Here is a 13,427-nt window from a genome sequence, read left to right as displayed (position 1 = left end):
TCATGCAGGTCCCCACATCTGTACCCTAGAGTTCAGAGTGGGGAAGGAACCTTGACATAGCCTAAATGGATCCCCTCCAAGAATGCCAAGATATGAGCAAATAGTAAGTGAATAAGACCCAAACTACATTTTTGCCCTCCCCAACTTCCTTCCAAGGAAGGTAACACTTTTTGGTGACAGCCAGCACTGTTAAAATAAAATGTTTAAGGACTACAAAAGCATAAAAAGAAAAGGAGTACTTGTGGCACCTTAGAGACTAACCAATTTATTTGAGCATGAGCTTTCGTGAGCTACAGCTCGCTTCACAAAAGCTCATGCTCAAATAAATTGGTTAGTCTCTAAGGTGCCACAAGTACTCCTTTTCTTTTTGCGAATACAGACTAACACGGCTGTTACTCTGAAAAGCATAAAAGACTCACCTTGTAAGTAAACAGGTTTTTATTCCTTCCAGATTCACAGACAAAGTGCCTCCAAGCAGCCAAAAAAAATCCTTTTAATTTTCTTCACCTCACATCTTCCCCACCAGATAAACAAGGGCATTATCACTGTTTAATACAAGTTTTAATTGAGTACTGTCACTGGTGGGAAGAAAAAGTGCAGAACCACTACTTTCCATATCAAACAAAGCAGGTAATTAACAGCTATTCTGGCACAATCCCTTATCACCAAAATACACAACACTGCTAAGTTCTCTCAATGCCAAAGCAGAGCTGATGTTTCAGGGTCACATTCACTCTTTAATACACAAGCATAAATTTACTGCTCAGTGAGACACCTATAATTAAACACAAGAAGAATATAATTCTAATAGTCAAACAGTCTCACATATGAGTGGGCTATTTCCCCCTGTAAAGATGATTGCCTTTCATTTTATGGTTTCAAGTAGCTACAGTTCACTTAGTTTTGATTACATAGCAATTAGATATGCAAATACCAGAGATCTAAAAAATGCTTTTTCAAACTTCAGATTGGGAGCAATCAAGCCTATTCTTTTCTCCTGTACACACAAGTTAGTCATTAAACAGCTATTGTCACACAAATGTATCTGCCTACAAATCTCTTGATTTTTTTTAACCTTAAACATTAAGCAAAAACTGCTTAATGTGCATGATACTTTGAAGTCTTTAAGAAGTTATAATTATCTCTTTTGGACCTTAACTTCTGTATGATCTTAGTACAACTCCTTAGAGTCTACAAATGTACACAGGTGGTCTTACTATGTTAAGCAAAATGGGTCAGATTTTCCTTTAAGATTCCACTGAAAAACAGATTAGGGACATTTTACAGTGGTGTAGCTGTATCTGTGTACTTACATCAGTAAGACAGAGTTTCTATCAAAACAGCCTATTCCGGTACCTTCCCTAGGTAATCAGCATGAACACTCTCCTATGCCACTGCAGGTACATGAATTAATGAAGATTGCGAACCGATGACCTACACTAATTAAAATTATGAGAAAATGGAGTCTAGCTCAAAGAAATATGACCGCTAAGATGGAAAAAATACCTTTCCAATAATACAAATAAAATCAATTTATTTGGGGTCAATAAAAACATTGTTCTTTCAATGTTGAATTTCAGCCTTTTCAAAAGTAAAAGTGTATGTGCTCAGACTGCAGAGAACATGGCTCAAAAGGGAATAAAAAAAATCCTAGGATTAATTTATATTGTAGTAGTTAACTATCCTGTAACCAAAATTATGAGAGAGAGCAACAATTACTATATTTTTTATATTGCTTTAGTGCCTAGAAACCTCAATGAGATCGGGTCACAACTGTACTAACCACTGTATAAACATATAGCAAGACTGTCAAAGCCCCAAAGAACTTTAAGCTTAGAAAAAGTAGGAGAGAGAACAGTTGCACTCCAAGACATGGTGGTCAAAAAGTCACTACAAATAAATGTAAAGGACATCAGAAAAGTTAAAAATCACATTTTTGTTTTTACTGTAATTACCACTGACACCTAAGATTATACCGTAAAGTCAGCAAAAATCTATTTTCTTCGCTTTGTTTCTTTCATACATTTGATAGCACTGTGTATATGGTAGGTTTTATTTTTCCCCTCTATAATCTGCAGAATTCATTCAAATGTTTTCACTAATTCTACAGATTATACAGGGGGAAAATAAGTTTCTTCACAGAAAAAAATGAATTTATCATATAAGTTTTTAAAGGAATTTTAAACTGTCAGCATTTAAAAGGTCATTTGTGTAGATGTTGAATAATGTAGGTACTAAGACACTACCTTGAGGGAGGCCATTCTTCTGTCATTGCCATTGGCTCCTATTTGCCACAAAAATTCATAAGAATCTTCTGTTCTCCAGTATGGTCTGTATTAACTGGATGTATCTGGGAGTATTCACCAAAGTGATAACAAGGGCTATGATTATGTCACAGAGGTCAAGGAAGTCATGGAATCCATGACTTCCAGAGAACTTCGTGACATTTTCTGCCCCAGGGCTGGACTGCTGTCACCAAGCAGCCTTGCAGCTCTCAGCCACTGCTGGCGGAGGCCCCCAGCAGCTCCTAGCCACTGGGCAGCAGGATATCCCATAGCTCCCTTGGGGGCCCGCAGAGCTCCCACTTGCAGCGGGCAGCTGGGCTCCCCGCAGCTGCCCAGCGACAGGGATTGGCAGGAGCCCTCCTCCCCCACAGCTGCCCAGCCACATCGGGCAGTGGGGGAGGACAGCAAAGGGACTTTCCCACCGCAGCCCAGGTGCGTCAGGCAGCGGGATCCCACAGCAGCCCAGCTGAGGAGGGCATGGGGACCCTGCAGCAACCCAGCCGTGGCGGGCGGCAGAGGAACACCCCCCCGTGCAGGTCATGGGCTTCCATGAATTTTTGTTTATTGCCTGTGATCTGTCCGTGATTTTTATTAAAAAATATCCATGACAAAATCTAAGCCTTAGTGATGACCAATTGGTAGTGATGAGCATTCAACATCTATTCAAATGGCCAGCCAAGCTACCCTGGCACAAGGTGCTTTCTCTAAGCAGAACTGATCTGTGCTTCATCACATACCACAAGGAGTTTGGCATATTAGAGAGTACTCTGGTGAATGCATCCTCAAGAAATACTAAAAGTTGCCAACCAACTGCACACAAACCCAACAAAAATGCAAGTCAGTGCATTCCAGCTCAAAAACTGAAAGGCCAAATATGAACTCAACATCAGCTAGCTCAGGACAAAATTTACTCATTCCATAAATCCTATATACCTTGGTGTTGCTCCTGATCTCTCTCACTCCTTAAGAGCCCACATTGAGAAAACTAAAGCTAAGGCTGGCATGGGAAACAACATTCTCACCAAGCTGGTTACTTCGAAATGGGGTACAGATCTGTCTACTCTGCAAACAGCAGCACTTGCACTTTGCTACTCCTCTGATGAGCATGTGGGTGCAGTGTGGGCACGATCTCCTCATGCGAAGAAGCTAGTCCCTGTACTTTATACCAGTGGTTCTCATCCAGTGGTCTGGGACCTCCTGGGGGGGCCATGAGCAGGTTTCAGGGGGCCCACCAAGCAGGGTTGGCGTTAGACTCCAAAGGCAGAAAGCCGAAGCCCCCACCATCTGGGGCTGAAGCCAAAGCCGAAGCAACTTAGCTTTGCAGGGTCTCCTCTGGCATGGGGCTCTGGATAACTGCCCCATAACACTGGCCCTTGCTCTTATATGCAGAAAGCCAGTAGTTGTGGGCCATGGAGTTTTTATAGCAAGAGGGTGGGGGAGGCTCAAAGAAAGGTTGAGAACCCCTGCTTTATACCACCTGCCACTATACTACAGGATCCCTTAAGCCTATTCACATCAACAGCATCTACATCTTCCCAGGTATTGCTCCTCCTGAAAAATGCCAGGAATATATGCTAATAGAGGAGAGCATAAAAGGTAATGCACACATTCAAGGCATCCACTACATGATATAACACTGAGTCAAGTGAAGTTAGGACAAAGTTTTCTTGTCACCATTAAATCCCTAACATTGTCACCCAAACAGACTGGGGTTCAATTATGACAAACAAGTAGAGAATGACCCTGTGCACTCAGGCTTCCACCAGCCAAGCACCTACTACCTGGTGCAGATCAATCCTGGACTATATGGCACTGCCTTAATCGAATCCACACTGGATTTGGTAGGGCTAAAGATGAGATGTGTGACACTATGCTCCCCATATTCTTCATAGTATTATTAATTATTATTATTATATGAGTATGGCATAATTATAATATATTTTGTGCAAGATAAGGCATGTGAGATATTCAGTAAATCATAACCTTTCCAATTATATGATTTCCATATTCGTATGCATGTATCATTTTTTGGACCAGAAGTTAGGAATATTATCTATGCACCTCTTACAAAATGTGTTTACACCTGGGGAAACGCCCACTAGACAGAATGCAATCAGTCTAGATTGCTGCCTGGAAAGGGCCACTAGGAACAACAGTAGGTCTTAGAAGATGCTAATCTTTCACCAGGAAAGCCTTCCTGGTGACGCTGCAAACAGACTGAGTTATGGCTGCAGGGTCATGTGACTGAGTCACCTGATCCTGGACACCATGATAATTGAGTATTTTTTCACTGACTGCAGGTGGGAATCACACTGGAAGACTAAGGATTCCTGCCATATATAAAACCTATTTAAGGCAGGGTAGTGACATCGTCGTGGTTCGTTCTTCACTGCATCCCCACCCAAGATGACTGCTGTAATTATCTAAGAAACAAAGACTGAATGAGGGGAAAAGGAATGAGCTGAGGCTGGAAGGTTGGCTAGCCTGTGAATAAATATCTGAAGTTTTAAGCTGCAAGCAAGGGCAGCTGACCTTCAAGAATCTCCGCAATCTGTGTAAAACAACATTTAGGGTGAGAAATTACTACTTGTAACCAGTTTCTTTAGTATCTTAAGCTTAGATTACCTTTTTGTTTTATTTTCTGGGTAATCTGCTTTGATCTGTTTGCTATCCCTAATAATCACTTAAAATCTATCTTTTGTAGTTAATAAACTTGTTTTTGATTGGTCTAAAGCCCATGTGTGGATTCATAATGGGGGGGGGGGGAAGCATCTCTCTCTCCACATCGAGGGAGAAGGTGAATTTCATGAGCTTACGCTGTACAATTCTCTGTGCAGTGCAAGATGGTACAATTTTGGGTCTATCCTCTAGAGGGAGGCGTGCACTTGAGTACTGGGCAATTCCTTAGCTGAGTCTTCCCATGCAGAACTCATCTCAGCCTCTGTGTGTGTGCGTGCACGCGTGTGCGTGTAAAGCTGCAGGTGGGCGCGTCCATACTGGCATGTGTGCTGGTAAAGTACAGTCTGAAGCCTGAGGGAGGGCTTGGCTGGCTTGCCTCAGCAATACAGTGTGAAGGGAGCCCAAGCTGGTGAGTCAGGCAGGCTCAGTGGCACCCCAGTTCCAAGTGGCACCCCAGGGGGAACATGTCACAAGATGATCAAGCAAAGCTATGGTCCTGGCTCCCAATACCTGGCAACATAAATTTAAAAAGTGCTCTATCAAAATCTGAACAACTCAGCTTAACCTGGGAGCCCAGCATAGGTAGAGACCTGCTTTACCCCTGAAAGATTCTCTTTAGTCTGGAAGCTCAGTCCAGCCTAACGCTTGTTCTAACTTTTTACTACTACTACTTGTTTTTATTGTTAAGCTTTAACTGCGCTTTTTTACTATAACTGAGATCTAAGTTGTTAAGGAGTTACTTTAGGAATTTCTGTAATGTAAGTTATTACAGTTCCTACGAGACTTTGAAATTTAAGAAGTGTAATTTTTCCTTTCTAAAATGATCCTGATCTTTCCCTTCCAAAGTATGTGTCTGACTCACCATTAATGTGTTAGACAACTATGTGATAGTGCCTGGGAGCCCAAATCTGCTAACCCACATTTTGCTGCTACTAGACAAATAGCACATAAGCATTTGCATTTTAAGTGTAATGTGATCAATATTCTCAATCCTGAGCACCTGTGTTCTCCAGTACTTTATAGCCTATGTTAAATGCAGTTACCCAGATATCAGTTGGACATTCTGTGAATTTGCATGACCAGCCATTTCTCTTACTATCTCTTTGTGGGAAGATAAAAGCATGGGAACACATTACTCATTTACAGGAGACAAAAAATATATGCGGTAACAAGCAGCTAGCAAATACAACTGGTGTGCACTCACAGTTAATGCAAACACAAAAATAACCAAAAAAAGGTTTCAGCTCAAAATAAATTTGATAATATATATATATATATATATATATATATATATATATAAAATAAAAGAATGAAACTGTTGCAAAATTAAAGACATCAAGATTTTTAGGAAAGCTGCAATTAAGAAATAAATTAGTAAAATTTTAACATCTTATTTACAAGTTAACTTTTTAAAGTAAATTACAAGCAAAACTAAAAATTAAGTTAAGCAAAATTTCTAACTAACCTCTTTACAACTCATCCTCCTGTCAGATCCTTTGGGTACTTCCAAGCTTGGTGAAGATATTTCAGGTCATTCAAACGATACCACTACTACCACCTGACTGCATTGCTTGCAATGTAGCTTCCATTATGTCCCTTTTTGATGAATGTTCAGAGTAACCAAGGGGATTTCACACACAAAAAAGCTGGGGTGTCGGAAGAGTTAAATGTAAGTCAAAATTTAAGAGGGCATAACTTTAACTCAAAAGTTAACTTAAACATCTCACCTTTAAAGATGAATGATTGTTTCAAAATACTCCATAAATGCTGATACCTCAAAGCAATACCAACTACAGTCCCAGTCACATATGGTTGTTTTACTCTGTAGACAGATATTAAAATAAATACCAAAGTTATTCTCACCAAAAAATTTCCAAGACTGCTTTCTCTGCCAAAGAAGAAACACTGTGTACCTCAAATTACTCTGTATTCTACCACCAATTAGCCTTTATTTCTTAGAAGTGTCTGGTACTATATGTAATTTGCCAATTTAATTAAAACCCTAATGAATTCTACCTGTAATCTCAGACAAGACTGTAGCTTTAAAAGTCAGCAATACTAACTCTCCACAGAGGGGCTCCAAAATAACCTAATTAGGCCAGTGAATAACAACCACCACCAGGTACTGGCAGGTGGACACATTTCTTTACACAGACACAACTATGTTGGCTGGTTCAACACTGATTTAGTATTTTTTTCTTCTATCCACATCTGACTGCCACATAGTTAAATTAAACCAATGGTTAGTCTGCCTACTGCACAGCATACACCCTCAAACAAAAATGCTCCAACTGGTCACAGATGACCAGTATGAAACTTTTTTAGGCAATACAAACCACCATTTCATCCTCCACAAAGCCAAAAGCCCACCAGTGCAATTGCCATGTTAGACAGCAACTATGGGCAATAGTCCCAAAGGCACCAATAGTTCTCCCACTATAGGGCCAAATACCTATTTAAGATGGGTATCACTTGCAGCAACACGTACACATGGAAATATATTAAGAGGATTACGGTCCAGTACAACAATAAATCCAGGGCAAGGAAGAGAACATGTCCATTCTTTTGAAACCTAGATCAAAGCCTCTGTCTACTTACCATCCCATGCTGTTCATGGATCTTATGAATAGCATGGCGGCTCCATGTCCCTATAGAAAGTGGCAGTGGGGAAGAGCAGAGGGGAACATTATCTCTGTGAACCAGGCAAAGCAGAAGGAAGAGAACACAGACCAAGAGATGCCCAAGACAACAGAAGGATTTCAAGAGCTGTTCACAGAGTTCTAGAATCCAGAAATGGTTACAACTGAGCTGGTTCAATAGAAGATTAGGGTGTCAGGACATATTTTACTGCAATAAAAAACTGCAAGCCTTTGTATACATCAATGCAAGTTCATTTTGCAGGGGTATGAGGTTGATAGAAGTTCTGCAAGTATTAACCAAATGCCATCAACAGTGTTTAAAAGTGGAGGGTGTACCTAAAAGGGAGGGTAGAATAGTCCACCTCCCATGCATTCTGCCACTCCCCTCCACAGCATGTGGCAGCAGCTAATCCCAGCTATGGGCCATTCAGTTTGGTTCCTCCTCCTTCCTTTTGGCTACATGAGCTACTGTTCCTGGTTACGGTTAAAGTGTACACCTTGCTAGTTATGCATTGTGGCTACACTACTAGATAAGTGGAGGTGGGGAAAATAGTAACACAGAAGCTATCAATTACCAATTGTAAAGAAAATTTTATTGTAAGAAATTATACAATGAGCACTGCGGCCAAAACACTTGGATTATACGCATCTGTCAGCTGACATGCCAGATCTAGGCACCTAATCAGGATGCTGCTCTTATCTACCTGCAATCACATTTCATTCTTCCTACTTAAAGGATGAAAAACCATCAGTGGCATATTTAGATAGCAAATAGATATACCCAGGCCATGGAGGTTGGGCTTATATTTATTTTCACTGCCCATTCTACCCGCTGTCAGGAATCAAAAGACATGTAAAAAAAAAATAATCTAACAAGAAACACCAATTAATTTTATATTCTCCAGTCCTCAAGAGTTATTTCTGCAAATTGTTTATGAAGCCACTGCTATAGCCTGCAACCAAGTTTGGGGCCAACCTTATTTCCCTCTTCCCAGAAAGAAGCTCACAGCCTCTACATTCACAGAGTTGGTATTCCAGTATCTTCTATGTGAATAACTAGCACAAATTTCCCAACCCTACCTTGAATAAGTAGCTTGTTAGTCCAGTTCAACTGAGCTTCGTAAACCTCCTACCTAATTCCCTTCAATTTCCACAATAATCTAACATTCCACATTCCTCTTAAGTTCATACCTACATTGTGTAAATTCTGTGTCTTCAAGATATCCAGTTTAACATGCAATTGAATTGTCTGTAAAACTACACTGGAATTCAAAACTGAATTTAAATAGTCACTCCTAGCTAGCATTCCCAGTGATGGACAAGCTGCTACTACAGTAATTAACACTTATCTTTTGTATTTTTCATTGTAGTGATCAATACAGTACAATGGGCAGTGGAAGAGGTCAGAGAGCCAACAGGTATTACAGCAGTGGTAAAAGAAAACCAGAGATGACCTGCTGAGGGAGATGAAAAGAGACTAAATGCATGTTCCTGAGTGGAGGAAATGGGGACCAAGTACGAAAAAGGATAAGTGCAGGTAGAAGGTAAAATAATGTATACTGGACTATTTCCAAAAAGAACAGAGATATGAAACATGAGAGAAGAGTTATAAATAGAACATATAAATGAGCAGATAAGGGCTCAGGAAAGAACAGTATAACGGACTCAAAAACTGGCCACCTGGCAATACATCAGTATCACGTAGCACAATGGTATTTTTCAGACTGCCCCCCACTCTACAGTAGAGCTAGGCAACATTTTTCAGACAAATATTTTTGGTTGCTGGAACCTGCATTTTTGGCAAAGACACCATTTGCACATTCACATTTCTTTATCCTACCAAATGACTATGAACTACCGCTATAAATAACAATGAATAGTCATTTGGCCAGTGAAAGAGAATGACTCTTTAGTCTGGTAGTCAGGACACTTACCTAGAACGGAGAAACCCAAGTTCAAGTCCCTGCTCCAATGACTATTTATATACAGCAGAACAGTTGCAAGGAAGATTGAGTCTCCCATCGCTCAGGTGAGTGCCTTGACCACTGGGCTTATGGTTATAACAAAAGCACTACCACATTACCAAAATGTTTTGTTTCAACTTATAAATTTCTGACTTTTTGATTTGCGGGGGGAAAAAATGTGTTTTCAGTTTGACTCAAAATGATTTTTTTTGTTTTTCAAAATTGCCAGTAAACTGAAAAATCCCTTATTCATCAGTTCTACTCTCCAGTTCCTTCACATCCACTCACCCGGAAATCCAACCCTTCACACGAAAACTGGAACCCACAGAACATCCCTGACAACTGATTGCACCCACTAACTAGCCAAGAGAACCCCTCCAATTTTTCCAATCACCAATAACTACTGGGCTAGGTTTCTAGATGATTATATAACCTGTAATTGTTTCCTAATGGAATTAGCAAGAACTTGGATGTTCCTATCATTTCCCTTACATTTTTTAGAATAATTGAAGCCGTGCAAATCGACTATTTTCTGAAAATTCTACTTTCACCAGGCAGAAAATAATAATTCATTCCAGTTCTAAATTGAACTGTTAAGAGTAGACTATCAAGGAAGGCTGTCATAGGGCATCTGACTCACTATGAATTCATTTATAGTACTTGAATTACATTTGTCAACTACTTTTAGAAATAAAGCAATCAAGAAAATGTGACTCCACTGTTTCCCATGTGTTTTCAATAGTTTGTCACCTATTAATAACCAGCTAAAGAAAATTTGCAAGTAAATTCTTAAGATCTTTTCCAAGATGTTAATGTAAAATGCCCCTAAACAGCTGCAAACTCAATTTATGCCACATAGGAAAGTTTTGTAAAATATTACACTTTTGCAGTAATATATTTTCTTATAAGAGAAAATGGATTTAATATAGTTAGCCTTAATAGAAATAGCGGAACAAGTTTTATTTGCTTTCTTCCATGCATATTGAACATAAGATAAGAACGGCCATACTGAGTCACCAATGGTCCATCCATGCCAGTATCCTGTCACCCAACAGTGGCCAGTGCCAGATACTTCAGAAGGAACTAACAGAACAGGGAAATTATCTAGTGATCCATCCTCTGACATAAAGGCCCAGCTTCTGGCAATCAGAAGTTTAGGTACACTGAGTGTGGGGTTCCATCCCTGACTATTTTGGCTAATAGCTATTGATGGATCTATCCTGCACAAATATACCTAATTCTTCTCTGAACCTAGTTATAATTTTGGCTTTTACAACATCCCCTGACAACAAGCTTCAAAGGCTGACTGTGCACAAAAGTATTTCCTTACATTTGTTTTAAACCTGCTACCTACTAATTTCACTGGGTGACCCCTAGTTCTTGTGTTATGGGAAGTTCTTGTGTTATGTTGTGTAATCACCATTCATGATTACCCTTTATAGACCTCTATCATATTACCCTTTAGTTGTCTTTTTTCTAAATTGAGTGGTCCCAGTCTTTTTACTCTCTCTCCATATGGAAACTGTTCCATAACTCCTCTCATTTTTGTTGCCCTTCTCCTTTTTTAATAGGAATATATATCTTTTAAAAAGCTGTCGCTGCGCATTGAGCTGATGTTTTCAGACAATTATCCACAATGACTACAAAATCTTTTTCTACTGTGGTAACAGCTAACTTAGACCCCACCATTTTGTACATATAATTGGGATTATTTTTTCCAATGTGCATTACTTTGCATGTATCAACACTGAATTTCATCTGCCATTGTGTTACACTGAAATTGACAGAGCCAAAAGAGTACCCAGAAGTTACCTACTACAGGACAGGCCCAACAAAGAAAATAACAGAATGACCCTAGCCAACACCTTCAGCCCCCAACTGAAACCTCTCCAAAGCATCATCAAGGATCTACAACCTATCTTGAAGGACGACCCATCACTCTCACAGATCTTGGGAGACAGGCCAGTCCTTGCTTACAGACAGCCCCCCAACCTGAAGCAAATACTCACCAGCAACCAAACACCACACAACAGAGCCACTAACCCAGGAACCTATCCTTGCAACAAAGCCCGTTGCCAACTGTGTCCACATATCTGTTCAGGGGACACCATCATAAGGCCACACTATCAAAGGCTTCAGAGTAGCAGCCGTGTTAGTCTATACTCGCAAAAAGAAAAGGAGTACTTGTGGCACAGAACATAAAAAAATGGGTGTTTATCAGAGGCTTGTTCACCTGCACATCTACCAATGTGCTATATGCCATCATGTGCCAGCAATGCCCCTCTGCCATGTACATTGGTCAAACTGGACAGTCTCTACGTAAAAGAATAAATGGACACAAATCAGGCATCAAGAATTATAACATTCAAAAACCAGTTGGAGAACACTTCAATCTCTTTGGTCACTCAATTACAGCCCTAAACGTTGCAATTCTTCAACAAAAAACCTTCAAAAACAGACTCCAATGAGAGACTGCTGAATTGGAATTAATTTGCAAACTTGATACAATTAACTTAGGCTTGAATAGAGACTGGGAGTGGATGGGTCATTACAAAGTAAAACTATTCCCCCTCCCACCCCTGCTGTTCCTCAAACGTTCTGGACCACCTTGATTATCACTACAAAAGGTCCCCACCCCCCGCCCCCACTCTCCTGCTGGTAATAGCTCACCTTACCTGATCACTCTCCTTACAGTGTGTATGGTAACACCCATTGTTCCATGTTCTCTGTGTATATAAATCTCCCCACTGTATTTTCCACTGTATGCATCCGATGAAGTGAGCTGTAGCTCACGAAAGCTTATTCTCAAATAAATTTGTTAGTCTCTAAGGTGCCACAAGTCCTCCTTTTCTTTTTGAGATCTCTTTGTAACTCTTCGCAATCAGCTTTGGACTAAATTATCTTGAGCAATTTAGGCTTCTCTGCAAACTTTGCCACCTCAATGCTCACCCTCTTCCAGATCATTTGAGTATGTTGAACAGCACTGGTCGCAGTACAGATCCTTGGGGAACCTCGCTACTTACCTTTCTCCATTGTGACCATTTATTCCTACCCTGTGTTTCCTATCTTTTAACCAGTTACTTATCCATAAAAGAACTTTCCCTCCTACCCCATGACTGCTTGCTTTGCTTAACAGCCTTTGGTATGGGACCTTGTCAAAAGCTGTCTGAAAGTCCAAGTATACGATATCAACTGGATCACCCTTGTCCACATGCTTGTTACATTACACAGCTAGTCTCAAAGAATTCTAATAGATTGGTAAGGCATGATTTCCCTTTACATAAAGGAGTGGTGACTCTTTCCCAACATATCGTGTTCATCTATATGTCTGATAATTCTATTGTTTAGTATAGTTTCAATCAATTTGTCTGGTCCTGAAATTAAGTTTACCAGCCTGTAATTGCCAGGATTGCCTCTAGAGTTTTTTTTTTTTTTTTTTAAATCAGCATTGCATTAGTTACCCTCCAGTCATCTGGTACAGTGACTGATTTAAATGATTGGTTACATACCATAGTAGTTAATTCTGAAATTTCATATTTGAATTCCCTCAGAACTCTTGAGTGAATACCATCTGCCACTGGTGACTTACTACTCTTACTGTTTGATTTATCACTTAGTTCCAAAACCCCCTCTACTTACACCTCAATCTGGGACAGTTCCTCAGATTTGTCAGCTAAAAGGAATGGCTCAGGTGTGGGGATCTGCCGTACCTGCAGTGAAGATGGATACAAAGAATTCATTTCGTTTCTCTGAAATGGCTTTGTCTTCTTTGTATGCTCCTTTTGCACCATCATCGTCCAGTTGCCCCACTGATTGTCTGGCAGGCTTCTTACTTCTGAAAACACTTTTTGGTGGGGAGG

General features: G+C 40.2%; 1 protein-coding gene and 1 long non-coding RNA gene across 15 annotated transcripts in view; both read right to left on the bottom strand.

The window, feature by feature from the left end:
• QKI (QKI, KH domain containing RNA binding) overlaps positions 1-13,427 on the bottom strand; it is a 331,324-nt gene that overhangs the window by 143,854 nt on the left and 174,043 nt on the right. The window lies entirely within an intron of this gene.
• Positions 382-12,189, bottom strand: LOC140909182 (uncharacterized). Its single transcript, XR_012158125.2, has 2 exons — positions 6,692-12,189; positions 382-6,610 (listed from the first exon to the last, which is right to left on the bottom strand). It is a non-coding gene; the product is annotated as an uncharacterized LOC140909182 (long non-coding RNA).

This window comes from Lepidochelys kempii, chromosome 3 (genome assembly GCF_965140285.1).
Source record: "Lepidochelys kempii isolate rLepKem1 chromosome 3, rLepKem1.hap1, whole genome shotgun sequence".
Taxonomy (NCBI): domain Eukaryota; kingdom Metazoa; phylum Chordata; order Testudines; family Cheloniidae; genus Lepidochelys; species Lepidochelys kempii.
This window is presented reverse-complemented; position numbering and strand designations above follow the sequence as displayed.